The sequence below is a fragment of the Triticum urartu genome, chromosome 2A (genome assembly GCF_056163025.1).
Source record: "Triticum urartu cultivar PI428250 chromosome 2A, HENAU_Tu73, whole genome shotgun sequence".
Taxonomy (NCBI): Eukaryota; Viridiplantae; Streptophyta; class Magnoliopsida; order Poales; family Poaceae; genus Triticum; species Triticum urartu.
The window spans coordinates 738,055,820-738,069,530 of NC_141874.1; positions in this window are offsets into that span (position 1 = coordinate 738,055,820).

Consider the following 13,711-nt stretch of genomic DNA (forward strand, 5'->3'; position numbering starts at 1 on the left):
CACATGGGGATGTGACCTTGAGTGTTAATCACATATCGATGTGAACTAGATTATTGACTCTAGTGCAAGTGGGAGACTGTTGGAAATATGCCCTAGAGGCAATAATAAATTAGTTATTATTATATTTCGTTGTTCTTGATAATCGTTTATTATCCATACTATAATTGTATTGATAGGAAACTCAGATACATGTGTGGATACATAGACAACACCATGTCCCTAGTAAGCCTCTAGTTGACTAGCTCGTTGATCAATAGATGGTCACGGTTTCCTGACCATGGACATTGGATGTCGTTGATAACGGGATCACATCATTAGGAGAATGATGTGATGGACAAGACCCAATCCTAAGCCTAGCACAAGATCATATAGTTCGTATGCTAAAGCTTTTCTAATGTCAAGTATCATTTCCTTAGACCATGAGATTGTGCAACTCCCGGATACCGTAGGAGTGCTTTGGGTGTGCCAAACGTCACAACGTAACTGGGTGGCTATAAAGGTACACTACGGGTATCTCCGAAAGTGTCTGTTGGGTTGGTACGAATCGAGACTGGGATTTGTCACTCCGTGTGACGGAGAGGTATCTCTGGGCCCACTCGGTAGGACATCATCATAATGTGCACAATGTGATCAAGGAGTTGATCACGGGATGATGTGTTACGGAACGAGTAAAAGAGACTTGCCGGTAACGAGATTGAACAAGGTATCGGGATACCGACGATCGAATCTCGGGCAAGTATCGTACCGATAGACAAAGGGAATTGTATACGGGATTGATTAAGTCCTTGACATCGTGGTTCATCTGATGAGATCATCGTGGAACATGTGGGAGCCAACATGGGTATCCAGATCCCGCTGTTGATTATTGACCGGAGAGTCATCTCGGTCATGTCTGCATGTCTCCCGAACCCGTAGGGTCTACACACTTAAGGTTCGGTGACGCTAGGGTTATAGAGATATTAGTATGCGGTAACCCGAAAGTTGTTCGGAGTCCCGGATGAGATCCCGGACGTCACGAGGAGTTCCGGAATGGTCCGGAGGTAAAGAATTATATATAGGAAGTGCTATTTCGGCCATCGGGACAAGTTTCGGGGTCATCGGTATTGTACCGGGACCACCGGAAGGGTCCCGGGGGCCCACCGGGTGGGGCCACCTGCCCCGGGGGGCCACATGGGCTGTAGGGGGTGTGCCTTGGCCTATATGGGCCAAGGGCACCAGCCCCAAGAGGCCCATGCGCCAAGAGAGAAAAAAAAGGGGAGAGTCCTACAAGGGGAAGGCACCTCCGAGGTGCCTTGGGGAGGATGGACTCCTCCCCACCCTTGGCCGCACCCTTCCTTGGAGGAAGGGGCAAGGGCTGCGCCTCCCCCTCTCCCTTGGCCCTATATATAGTGGGGAAAAAGGAGGAGCAAACCAATCTAAGGCCTGGCGCCTCCCTCTCCCTCCCGTGACACATCTTCCTCCTCCCGCAGCGCTTAGCGAAGCCCTGTTGGAATCCCGCTACTTCCACCACGCCGTCGTGCTACTGGATCTCCATCAACCTCTCCCTCCTCCTTGCTGGATCAAGGCATGGGAGACGTCTCCGTTCCGTACGTGTGTTGAACGCGGAGGTGCCGTCCGTTCGGCGCTAGGATCATCGGTGATTTGAATCACGACGAGTACGACTCCATCAACCCCGTTCTCTTGAATGCTTCCGTGCGCGATCTACAAGGGTATGTAGATCCAATCCTCCCTCGTTGCTAGATGACTCCATAGATTGATCTTGGTGACACGTAGGAAAATTTTGAATTTATGCTACGTTCCCCAACAGGAAGCTGTTGAAGATCATGAGGAACAAGACGATGTGCCCAATGATGATGATCTCTGCCGGGTCATTGTCGATGCAAGGACGCAATGCGAAAGTCAAAAGGAGAAGCTGAAGTTCGATCGCATGTTAGAGGATTTCAAAAAAGGGTTGTACCCCAATTGCAAAGATGGCAACACAAAGCTCGGTACCGTATTGGAATTGCTGCAGTGGAAGGCAGAGAATGCTGTACCTCACAAAGGATTTGAGAAGCTACTGAAAATATTGAAGAAGAAGCTTCCAAAGGATAACGAATTGCCCGACAGTACATACGCAGCAAAGAAGGTCGTATGCCCTCTAGGATTAGAGGTGCAGAAGATACATGCATGTCCTAATGACTGCATCCTCTACCGCGGTGCGTACAAGGATATGAACGCATGCCCGGTATGTGGTGCATTGCGGTATAAGATCAGACGAGATAACCCTGGTGATGTTGACGGTGAGCCCCCTAGGAAGAGGTTCCTGCGAAGGTGATGTGGTATGCTCCTATAATACCACGGTTGAAACGTCTGTTCAGAAACGAAGAGCATGCCAAGTTGATGTGATGGCACAGTGAGAACCATTAGAAAGACGGGAAGTTGAGAGCACCCGCTGACGGGTCGCAGTGGAGAAAAATCGAGAGAAAGTACTGGCCTGAGTTTGCAAGTGACCCATGGAACGTATGGTTTGGTTTAAGCATGGATGGCATTAATCCTTTCGGGGAGCAGAGCAGCAATCACAGCACCTGGCCCGTTACTCTATGTAACATCCCAAATTTGCAATTTGGAATGTTATACACTAGATCATCATGCATATCATATTTTCTTGCATTTTGGTTGATCCTAGAAATTTCACGCAACTCAAGGACCCTCGGAGAGAGTTGGAGATTTCGTTATTTTCATATTTGAGAGTTTTCTCGAATTTGAAAAGAGGATCATTTGATTTATTTATTTCATCTTCAATTATTTTTTCCATTATCAAAAATATAAGAGAGGGAATAATATGACTTTCCCAAATTTAGGAAAAATGAAGATTTAATAAATAGATCAAATTTTGTTTTCCGGTGTTTGTTTGCATTTTATTTGGATAGGGAAAATGCGCTTTTCAAAAATTGCATTCTAGGTCCGGAGTAAAGTTCATTTTGTTCGACTCATTTTTAGGAGTCGGGGAAAATTTACTTTAGATTTTTCGGAGTTCGTTTAGATAGTTTTTCTTTTGTTTTTCTGCGCGCGTAACCGATTTAAAAAAAAGGAGCAGCGCCCCGCCTAGGCCAGGCCCAGCCGGCCGGGCCAAAGGCCAGCCGCCCCAGCCCTGCGCGCGTGCCAGCGCCAGGCGCAGCCAGCCGCCGCCGCCCCCAAGGCCGAGTCCGGCTTGGACTATAGGCTAGCCCCCCCCCTCTTTCCTTGTTTCCTCTTCTATTTCTTGCCCCCTACCCCAAGTTTACCGCCCCCCCTCCTAGTATATATACATCTACACCCCCCCTCTTCCCACACCAATCCCAAACACCCAAGCCGCAGCAAGCAGCAGCGCGCAGCCCCAAGCCGCCGCCGCCTTAGCCGCGCCGCCGCCGCCTTAAGTAGCCGCCGCCGCCTTGCGTCGCCGCCGCCTTGCGCCGCCGCCCGCCTAAGCCGCCGCCGCCTCCCAAGGTAGCCGCGCCGCCTCTTCTTGTCCTCGGTTCGGTTTTCTTCTAGAAACCGTTCCGATTCTTTTCTTTTCTTTTCCGGTTTTTCTCTCCGGTTTTTCGTTTCGGTTTTTTTCCGAAACCCTAGATCGGTTTTCCGTTTCTTTTCGGTTTCTTTTCCGAAAACCCTAGATAAGTTTTCATTCTTCTTTCGGACCGTTCGTCTCAACGAATGTGATCACCAATTATTCCTGGTTAACGACGCCCGTTCATTTAACCGTTCTTCGTTTTCTTTCTCGTCGGATTTATTCCGCGTCTTTTCCGATCGCGATCTCAGATCCGATCTTCGTTCTAGTCTTTCTTCCCGCTCGTTTATCGGAATCAGGTGATTCAAGCGCCTGGAGTTTCGTTTTGAAACCGCCGTTCCGACTAATCAACTTGAACCAGTTTTTGCCACAATAAAACTTGACCTAGTTTCAACTTGCTAGAACCGAGTTGTTTTCTTCCGCCGTTTGTTTTCCATCGTTTGTTCGGTTCTTTCTTTCTTTGCAACTGGAGTTCTTAAGTTGAACTTTCTGGTTCATTCTCTTGTTCGAGTTTTACCTGTGCATTAGATGAGTACTTATTGTGTGCTTGTTGTTTGTCTGCGATAGACTACCCGGATTGCGCCGCTTGTTACTTCGAATCCCTAGGACTCGCGGATCATCAGCAAGGCAAGTAACACTTTGATCATACCTTTTCTACAACCCATGTTTTATTGCATTAGATCAATCCTCTCACATTGCATGATTAGGATCTAATTAAATTGTGGGATGGGAAGTAGATGAGCTAGTACCTATTACCTGTATTATTATGAAACCTTTGGGAGTTACTTCTACCTTTGCTTATTATGCCATGCTATGCTAGTAGACGTGGATTGGGTGAGTGATATCCATGATAGCTGTGAGATTGATAATTTAATGGTTTATCTAAGGTGGCAACTTAAACACACATCTGGGTGGATTGAGCCACCTGATGTCTATCAGGACTTGCCTGTTTTTTTTCGGACCGCCACCCAGGCTCAAAGGGATCATAAGATCATTCATGCTAGTAACTTCCGTGTGCAGCCACAAGCCATTATGGGCTCTGGCATAGTTGACTAAGTCGTGCGAACTCTTACAGGGTAGACTAGCAGATGTAGGGGAAAGTAGGTGTACCGGTCTACCCGAACGTAAGGTGCTAGTCCTTTTGAAAGACTGTGTCTCGGTCATCCGTCTTCTCAAACACCATGTAGTGCGAGAAACCAAACGGAGGCGATCGAGTCTTGTGGGGAAAAGTGCGCAAACCTCTGCAGAGTGTAACAAACTAATCATGATTAGCCGTGTCCCCGGTTATGGACAACTTGAGTATCTAGTACTTGAATATCGTGTGAATCTCAAAATGTTACTCTAATTAATATTGATGGGTTTTAATTGTTCACTTAATTGGGATCGGAATGCTGTCAACCATTCTCGATGTTTAACAACTACCATGATAGTTAAATAAATTTATTCCTTTGCAGTAGGGAAAAACTGGCTTTACGCAAAACTGTAACCATAGAGCTTTCCACCAGCCATATATGCATATAGTATAGCTGTTTCATTCCATTACTCTCTATGTGTTACATTGCCAGCATATTCCATGTGCTGACCCATTTTCGGGCTGCAACTTTCATGTTGCAGACTTTTTAGACGACGAGTAAGGTGCTTTTAGGTCGTGGTTCTATACTCAGTGATGCCGTTGGAGTTGATGGACCCATTTATCTTCTGAGTCTTCCGCTGTTATCGTTATTAGATGGCCTTAAGCCATATTTATTGTAATAAGTTCTCTTTGAGACACCGATGTAATAAGTGTGTGATTACAACTCTGCTATAAATCCTTCGAAGTACTGTGTGGTGTCAGCATTACTGATCCAGGGATGACACCGGAGCACAGTAGACTTGATCCATTCGGGTCGGGTCGCTACAGAGATGGTATCAGAGCACACGCTGACTGTAGGACACGACCACTAAGTTAAAGCCATAGATCACCATTCTCTCCTCATTTTCTAACTCCTCATCTTTTCTACTCTTTTAGGATGACGAACACGAAGATTATGTACGCCCAACCGGATGAAGGCACACCTTTTGGATTTCACTTGAAGGAAGTCACCAAGTACCTGAACATTGGATTACCAAGCTTCACGGGAACCTTCAATGCCACTCTGCCTGAAGAGGAGCACTGGAAGATTCAAGCTCACGTTTCGGGAAGGACATTCGCGCCAATCACGAAGCCCATAGATAGTGTTTTTAATGCACCAACATGGAGTCTGGGAAGGAGCATGGCAGCTCATATCACCATAGGACGCATTGGAGAAGTTTATCAAGAGGACCTCAAGGACACTATCTACCAGATTTGCGGACGCCGAGATGAACATTGGGAGTTAGTCAGCACCAAGAAGGATAGATCCATTGCATCTTTTATCCAGGAGTTAAATCAGCACATTCGACGCCACGAGAACCAGATGTGCAATGATATGATAGAGTTGAAAAATGCGAAGGCAAGGATCATCGAGCTAGAAGGAGAACTAAAGTCTACACGCAAGGACTACATGGACGAGATCGTAGCTCTAGCAAGGCACAATGGCGATCTTAAGCAGGAGATTGAAGAACTCAAGAGGAAGTTAGCATCCAAGGAGGAAGACGAGTACGTCGCCTGTCCAGACAACTACATCATCATCGACGACACCGATTCGGACCCAAGTGAACCCGACTTTGAAGACGAAGCTGGAGCAGATATCATGGAATCTTCCACCGGTTCAAATTTCTAGATGACCACCAGATAGTAGTAGCATTCCCCCCTGTAAACATTATAGTCGAGCACTTTTGCGATAGTTTTAGACCGAATGTAAGCCCTTGTTTGATTGAATGAAGTGATTTTGTGTGCATTTGCTCATGTGCATTGGGGTAGTGTTTTCCCTTTAGACCTCACTCTATTCTTAATTCTCGTCTTTTCTAAACCCTCAGATGCCTCCGAGACGTGACAATGGATTCCCACCGGAACTCACTCAGTTGATCCAGCAGCAGAATCAATTGATGCAGATGTTAGTTCAGAACCAGCAGAACAACAACAACAACAACAATAACCCACCACCACCTGTTGACCACTTAGCCCGTTTCCTTAGGCTGAACCCACTGGTGTTTTCCAGTAGCACCGAGCCAATAGTAGCAGACGATTGGCTCCGCAAGATAGGAAGGGAGTTGACCACTGCAGGATGCACGGATGGTGAGAAAGTGAAGTTTGCCGCTCATCAGCTTGACGGACCCGCGGCAGCATGGTGGGAGAATTTCACAGCCACTTACCCAGTTGACACTGTCACATGGGATCAGTTTCAGCAAGCTTTCCGCACTGCCCATGTTTCAGCAGGAGCTATGGCCATGAAGAAGCGTGAGTTTCGCAACTTACGCCAAGGAGGAAGGACAGTTGGCCAGTACGTTAACGACTTCAGCAAGTTAGCACGTTATGCCCCAGATGACGTTGCTACGGATGCAGCTAAGCAGGAGAAGTTTCTGGAAGGACTGAATGATGAACTAAGCATGCAGTTGATAGTAGCAAGTTTTAACAACTACCAGGAGTTGGTAGATCATGCCATCATGATTGAAGGAAAGCAACAGCAGATTGAGAACCGCAAGAGGAAGTATGGACAGGGGAAGTATAACTCTGGAGCCCAGCAGAAGCCCCGTTTTGCCCCTAAACCGGGATTTCAGTTTCAGCATACCCATGGAGGTGGTAGCTCGCACAACCATAATGGCCACAAGAATGGTAATGGGAATGGAGGAAGCAACGACCAGAACCGTACCACCCCATCAACCCCAACCAAGAGAGATTTGAGTCAAGTCACTTGTTTCAAGTGTTCCAAGACCGGACATTATGCCAATGAATGTCCTGAAGGCCAGAATGGAAATGGCAATGGAAGCTCTGGGAAGAAGCCGAACCCTTTCAATAGGGGACAGGTGAACCACGTTAATGTGGAGGAGGTTGAAGATCAACCTGATGCAGTAATCGGTAAGTTCTTGGTTAAGTCATTTACCGCACTCATTCTTTTTGATACTGGTGCATTGCATTCATACATATCAAGGGGATTTGTGGAAAAGTATAGCCTGCCCACTAGGATTCTTAAAACGCCTATGCTAGTAAGCTCGCCAGGAGCAGAGCACATGGCCAGACAAGGATGTTTCCAAGTGCCATTAAGTATAGGAAGGCATGTTTTCCCAACGGATTTAATTATTCTGGAGTCCCATAGTCTGGATGTGATTCTTGGTATGGATTGGCTGTCGATGTATGGAGGAAACATCGATTGCGCCAGTAAGACAATTTCGCTTACCACACCAGAAGGAAGAAGGATCAAGTCTGTATCCCGGCATGTGCCAAACAGGACACAAGTAAACTGCCTAACAGGAGTTGTGCAGGAGGAAGTACCAGTGGTAAAGGATTTTCCTGATGTATTTCCTGAGGAATTGCCAGGCATGCCACCGGATAGAGACATTGAGTTTTTGATTGAGTTATTGCCAGGTACAGGCCCTATATCAAAGAGACCATACCGGATGCCAGCAAAGGATTTGGTAGAAATTAAGAATCAGATTAAGGAGTTATTGGATAAAGGTTACATTCGCCCAAGTTCTTCGCCTTGGGGATCACCCGTACTTCTAGTGGAAAAGAAGGATGGATCATTAAGGATGGTTGTTGATTATCGAGGATTGAATGAAGTAACCATCAAGAACAAGTACCCACTGCCAATGATTAATGATCTGTTTGATCGGTTGCAAGGAGCTAAAGTGTTTTCCAAGATCGATTTACGATCAAGGTACCATCAGTTGAAGATTCGAGAGCAGGACATACCTAAGACAACATTCACCACAAGATATGGACTGTATGAGTACACCGTTATGTCATTTGGATTGACTGACACACCTGCCTATTTTATGAACCTGATGAACAAAGTGTTTATGGAGTTTTTGGATAAGTTCGTCATAGTGTTCATTGATGACATCCTGGTTTATTCAAAGAATGAAGAGGAGCATAAGGAACATTTGCGTTTGGTTTTGGAGAAGCTCAGAGAACATCAGTTATATGCCAAATTCAGCAAATGTGAGTTTTGGTTGAAGGAAGTTGGATTCCTCGGACACGTTATATCCGGAGAAGGTATAGCAGTTGACCCCACAAAGGTTGAGACCGTAACCGAATGGGAAGCACCAACGACAGTTGGAGAGATCCGGAGTTTTCTTGGACTCGCAGGATACTACCGGAGATTTATTGAGAACTTTTCAAAGATTGCAAAGCCTATCACTGAATTGTTGAAGAAGGATACTAAGTTCAAATGGACTGAGGAGTGTGAGGCTAGTTTCCAGGAGCTGAAGAAACGCTTGGTTACCTCACCAGTATTGATTTTGCCAGATCAGACCAAGGATTATGAGGTGTATTGCGATGCTTCACGTCGAGGACTTGGAGCAGTGCTTATGCAGGAAGGAAGAGTTGTTTCGTATGCTTCACGGCAACTGAAGCCTCATGAGTTGAATTATGCCACGCATGATTTGGAGTTAGCAGCCATAGTGCATGCATTGAAGACGTGGAGACATTTCCTCATTGGAAATCATTGTGAGGTGTACACGGATCACAAGAGTTTGAAGTATATTTTCACGCAGAAGGAGTTGAACCTCACACAAAGGAGATGGTTGGAGCTCATCAAGGATTATGACATGAGATTGCATTACCATCCCGGAAAAGCTAATGTAGTAGCTGACGCATTGAGCCGTAAGAGCCATGTCAATACGCTAATGACGGGAGAAGTACCCAAGGAGCTAGCAGAAAACCTTCGTGAGCTATGTTTAGAAATAGTTCCGAAAGGCTATGTAGCAGCATTGGAGATTCAGTCAACATTAAGGGATAAAATCAGAGAGGCTCAGAAATCTGACAAGGAGATTGCTTCTATAAAAGAGAGATTGAGCGAAGGTAAAGGAAAGGGATTTCGTGAGGATGAGCACGATACCCTATGGTTTGAGGACCGTGTTTATGTGCCAAATGACCCAGAGATCAGGAAGTTGATTCTGCAAGAGGCACATGATTCACCGTATTCGATTCACCCCGGGAATACCAAGATGTATTTGGATTTGAAGGAAACATTCTGGTGGACCGGAATGAAGAAGGATATTGCACCATATGTAGCAGTTTGTGACGTACGTCAGACAGTAAAGGCAGAGCATCAGAAGCCAGCATGGATTGTTACAACCATTGCCGATACCCGAATGGAAGTGGGATAAGATAGGCATGGATTTTATCACAGGACTACCCAGGACGAAAGCAGGTTATGACTCGATATGGGTAGTAGTTGATCGTTTGACGAAGGTAGCACATTTCATTCCAGTTAAGACCACTTACACCAGTGCTAAGTTGGCGAAGATCTACATGACTAGAATCATTTGTTTTCATGGAGTTCCGAGGAGTATTGTATCAGATAGAGGAACCCAATTCACTTCAAAGTTTTGGAATCAGTTGCATGAAACTTTAGGAACCAGACTAGAGTTCAGCATAGCTTTTCACCCACAGACGGATGGACAGACTGAGAGAGTCAATCAGATTTTGGAAGATATGCTGAGAGCTTGTGCGCTAGATTATGGATCTAGCTGGGACGATAACTTGCCGTATGCGGAGTTTTCTTATAACAACAGTTACCAAACCAGTTTGAAGATGGCACCTTTCGAAGCTTTATACGGAAGGAGGTGCAGGACACCGTTGTCATGGGACGAAGTTGGAGACCATCAATTCTTTGGACCAGATTTGATTAAGGAGTCTGAACGGAAAGTTAACTTGATTCGCGATAGGCTCAAGGTAGCCCAGTCCAGGCAGAAGAGCTACGTAGATTCAAAATGCAAGGAGACAGTTTACAAAACTGGAGACAGAGTTTATCTTCGAGTATCCCCACTTCGAGGAGTTAAGCGCTTTGGAGTCAAGGGAAAGTTAGCACCGCGTTTTGTTGGACCGTATAAGATCTTGCAACGTATGGGAGAAGTCGCTTATAAGTTGGAATTACCAGAAGGACTGTCAGGAGTTCATGATGTATTCCATGTTTCTCAGCTGAAGAAATGTCACGCCGAGATGGCGGAGATACCGCTAAGAGATACAGTACCGCTTGAAGCGATTCAGTTGAAGGATGACCTAACCTATGAGGAGAAGCCAGTTAAGATTCTCGATTATGCCAGTAGAGTCACTCGCAGCACGGTTATCAAGTTTTGCAAAGTTCAGTGGAACCACCATTCAGAGGATGAAGCCACCTGGGAGAGAGAAGAAGATTTGCTCAAGGACCACCCTCACCTATTTTCTAGCCAACCCGAATCTCGAGGGCGAGATTCATCTTAAGGGGGGTAGGTTTGTAACATCCCAAATTTGCAATTTGGAATGTTATACACTAGATCATCATGCATATCATATTTTCTTGCATTTTGGTTGATCCTAGAAATTTCACGCAACTCAAGGACCCTCGGAGAGAGTTGGAGATTTCGTTATTTTCATATTTGAGAGTTTTCTCGAATTTGAAAAGAGGATCATTTGATTTATTTATTTCATCTTCAATTATTTTTTCCAATATCAAAAATATAAGAGAGGGAATAATATGACTTTCCCAAATTTAGGAAAAATGAAGATTTAATAAATAGATCAAATTTTGTTTTCCGGTGTTTGTTTGCATTTTATTTGGATAGGGAAAAATGCGCGTTTTCAAAAATTGCATTCTAGGTCCAGAGTAAAGTTCATTTTGTTCGACTCATTTTTAGGAGTCAGGGAAAATTTACTTTAGATTTTTCGGAGTTCGTTTAGATAGTTTTTCTTTTGTTTTTCTGCGCGCGTAACCGATTTGAAAAAAAAGGAGCAGCGCCCCGCCTAGGCCAGGCCCAGCCGGCCGGGCCAAAGGCCAGCCGCCCCAGCCCTGCGCGCGCGCCAGCGCCAGGCGCAGCCAGCCACCGCCGCCCCCAAGGCCGAGTCCGGCTTGGACTCTAGGCTAGCCCCCCCTCTTTCCTTGTTTCCTCTTCTATTTCTTGCCCCTACCCCAAGTTTACCCCCCCCCCTCCTAGTATATATACATCTACACCCCCCCCCTCTTCCCACACCAATCCCAAACCCCCAAGCCGCAGCAAGCAGCAGCGCGCAGCCCCAAGCCGCCGCCGCCTTAGCCGCGCCGCCGCCGCCTTAAGTAGCCGCCGCCGCCTTGCGCCGCCGCCCGCCTAAGCCGCCGCCGCCTCCCAAGGTAGCCGCGCCGCCTCTTGTTGTCCTCGGTTCGGTTTTCTTCTAGAAACCGTTCCGATTCTTTTCTTTTCTTTTCCGGTTTTTCTCTCCGGTGTTTTGTTTCGGTTTTTTTTTCGAAACCCTAGATCGGTTTTCCGTTTCTTTTCGGTTTCTTTTCCGAAAACCCTAGATCAGTTTTCGTTCTTCTTTTGGACCGTTCGTCTCAACGAACGTGATCACCGATTATTCCCGGTTAACGACGCCTGTTCGTTTATCCGTTCTTCGTTTTCTTTCTCGTCGGATTTATTCCGCGTCTTTTCCGATCGTGATCTCAGATCCGATCTTCGTTCTAGTCTTTCTTCCCACTCGTTTATCGGAATCAGGTGATTCAAGCGCCTGGAGTTTCGTTTTGAAACCGCCGTTCCGACTAATCAACTTGAACCAGTTTTTGCCACAATAAAACTTGACCTAGTTTCAACTTGCTAGAACCGAGTTGTTTTCTTCCGCCGTTTGTTTTCCGTCGTTTGTTCGGTTCTTTCTTTCTTTGCAACCGGAGTTCTTAAGTTGAACTTTCTGGTTCGTTCTCTTGTTCGATTTTTACCTATGCATTAGATGAGTACTTATTGTGTGCTTGTTGTTTGTCTGCGATAGACTACCCGGATTACGCCGCTTGTTACTTCGAATCCCTAGGACTCGCGGATCATCAGCAAGGCAAGTAACACTTTGATCATACCTTTTCTACAACTCATGTTTTATTGCATTAGATCAATCCTCTCACATTGCATGATTAGGATCTAATTAAATTGTGGGATGGGAAGTAGATGAGGTAGTACCTATTACCTGTATTATTATGAAACCTTTGGGAGTTACTTCTACGTTTGCTTATTATGCCATGCTATGCTAGTAGACGTGGATTGGGTGAGTGATATCCATGACAGATGTGAGATTGATAATTTAATGGTTTATCTAAGGTGGCAACTTAAACACACATCTGGGTGGATTGAGCCACCTGATGTCTATCAAGACTTGCCTATTTTTTTTCGGACCGCCACCCAGGCTCAAAGGGATCATAAGATCATTCATGCTAGTAACTTCTGTGTGCAGCCACAAGCCATTATGGGCTCTGGCATAGTTGACTAAGTCGTGCGAACTCTTACAGGGTAGACTAGCAGATGTAGGGGAAAGTAGGTGTACCGGTCTACCCGAACGTAAGGTGCTAGTGCTTCTGAAAGACTGTGTCTCGGTCATCCGTCTTCTCAAACACCATGTAGTGCGAAAAACCAAACGGAGGCGATCGAGTCTTGTGGGGAAAAGTGCGCAAACCTCTGCAGAGTGTAACAAACTAATCATGATTAGCCGTGTCCCCGGTTATGGACAACTTGAGTATCTAGTACTTGAATATCGTGTGAATCTCAACATGTTACTCTAATTAATATTGATGGGTTTTAATTGTTCACTTAATTGGGATCGGAATGCTGTCAACCATTCTCGATGTTTAACAACTACCATGATAGTTAAATAAATTTATTCCTTTGCAGTAGGGAAAAACTGGCTTTACGCAAAACTGTAACCATAGAGCTTTCCACCAGCCAAATATGCATATAGTATAGCTGTTTCATTCCATTACTCTCTATGTGTTACATTGCCAGCATATTCCATGTGCTGACCCGTTTTCGGGCTGCAACTTTCATGTTGCAGACTTTTCAGACGACGAGTAAGGTGCTTTTAGGTCATGGTTCTATACTCAGTGATGTCGTTGGAGTTGATGGACCCATTTATCTTCCGAGTCTTCCGCTGTTATCGTTATTAGATGGCCTTAAGCCATATTTATTGTAATAAGTTCTCTTTGAGACACCGATGTAATAAGTGTGTTATTGCAACTCTGCTATAAATCCTTCGAAGTACTGTGTGGTGTCAGCATTACTGATCCAGGGATGACACCGGAGCACAGTAGACTTGATCCATTCGGGTCGGGTCGCTACACTCTATGTATGTATAAC